The sequence below is a fragment of the Pteropus vampyrus genome, unplaced genomic scaffold (genome assembly GCF_000151845.1).
Source record: "Pteropus vampyrus isolate Shadow unplaced genomic scaffold, Pvam_2.0 Scaffold768, whole genome shotgun sequence".
NCBI classification, from domain to species: Eukaryota; Metazoa; Chordata; class Mammalia; order Chiroptera; family Pteropodidae; genus Pteropus; species Pteropus vampyrus.
Window position 1 is genome coordinate 7,399 of NW_011889549.1, and position 2,139 is coordinate 9,537.

Here is a 2,139-nt window from a genome sequence, read left to right on the forward strand (position 1 = left end):
AAAAGTATCCCAGTGTGGATGAAAAATTATGGCCTCCCAACTTTTAATGACAAACCCTCAAATAATGGTTTATTCTGCTATGTTGACCACCAGAACAAAGCATTTCCAAGCACCTGTGGGTTAAGTGGATGGAGAATGGGAGGCAGATGGCTCCCAGTTGATGTTGGACAATGCTTCAACCCTGGCGTGGCTGAAGCCCTTGGCTGGCACCACCTTTCCAGGTCTTGTGCAAGCCTGGAAGCCATGTGACTTCTGTGTGCGTGTGAGCAGATCTTGCCCAACTCCAGGTCAGCAAGTCAGAGGGTCATGGAGAAGCTCAGCCTCCACTGGGTCTCTTGGCAGAATATCTAGATGTTCTCAGAGTGCTCTATACTGGGTCAGTTTAATACCTTGGTGGTATTTGTCCCATCTTCCTCTCTCCATCTTTGCTGGTAACACTAGGTTATCCTGATGACCAAACTAAATGAGCTATTGGCGTGGTAGAGACAGATAACAAACAGTTACGGCTGCAAGCATGCATTCTTCCTGGCACTCAGCATTCATAAAACAGTAACACTACAAAAGTCTTGTATAGGCTTTTGTTTTACAGGTGAGGGAAAGTGGTGCTTGAGAAAAATCAAAGTCTGATAATGTCTAGCGTTGGGAAACATGAAGAACAGAAACCCTCAATACTGCTGAGAGTATAGATTGGTAAAACTTCATTTTACCTCCAAGCACTCTGTCAGTATCTAGCAAAAAAGGAAGATGCACATACCTTGTGACCCAGCAATGCATTTGATTTTTCTTGTTTTTGCCCTATAGAAACTCTTGCAAGTGTCTGAGAGAGATGAAGTTACTTACAGTGAGCAATAGTGAAAAAGCAAAAACAACCTAACTGTCCCTCAGTAGAAAAACAGGGAGCACTTAAAATGAATGAACTAAATCTGTGTGTATCAACATAAATAACTCTCCTAAACACCAGTGGAAAAGAATATATGCAGTATAATTAAAGTTATATCAGTTTTGATGCCACCACTCATGGACTGATACAAAGTATTCAAAGTACAAAAAAAAAAAAAAGTGCAGGAGAATTATACAGAGAAGAGCAGAAAGGAGCTACAATGTACCTCAGGAAGCCTGGAAGCAGGTCCAGGAGTTACACGGTAACTGACTTGCAGAGCAAAGTGAAAGGGGAGCTGCGACCATAAAGGAAAGCACTCACCCTATGAACCCCACACAAGCTTGAGACTTGGAGGCCCCTGGTGCTGTGGAAAGGGAGTGGTGAAGTAGCTTGAAGTTAAAAATGGGATTGGTTAAAGTCTAAATATGTAATGGCATTTGATCCCTAGACTCCCTGTCCTATCCAAACTAGGGTGGAATACGAAACATACTGTGGACTGACTAGGGATTCATCTCCTTTTCTTAGGCAGCTTCTGGAGTGTGTGCAGAGAGTGTAAGCCAAGAGATGATGACATGGGACCAGATGTAGAACTGATGACTGCGTCCCAATATCCAATGAATACAGTCCATACCTGCATTGCCTCAAGTCATCCATCAACTTATTGTCAACCCCCACCATCTCTCTACATGTGAGGTTGGACCCTCTGAAAGTGCACTATTTCCATTTTCCTTGACGTTTACAAATTCCCACTTCATACAGTTCAACCTCACACATTTCTAATACCTCCCTTATGACTAACTGTCAAAAACAAGCAGCAGATATTGAGTCCTCATCCCAAAATAGTTCAGTCAACCACCACTCATTTAAGAAAATCACCCAACAGACATTTGAAGGCTCCCCTGACATGTGCTCTCCATCACTTCTCAATCCAGCTGCCAACGGTATTGCAAAATACCTCTCACCCCTAAAATGTGGGCAACGTCCCACTCTATCTCCCCAGTCCAGCATTTGGGGAAAGAAAGAATCAGTCTATGGGAAGGGCCTGGGTGCAAGATGCTAGATCAGCCACACACAGGCAGGTTTTTCCTGGAGCCAAAAGGCTTCCACTCTCACCAACTGACCAGTTAGGAAACAGGGTTTTCCTGATCCAACATCAAGGGAGTTATTGCAGCCAGGCTGTGTTCAACCTGTATTGCTGCTCCCTGAGCCTGCGAAGCCCCTGGATGAGGGCTCTGCACCTTTTCACTGGGCAGTACCCC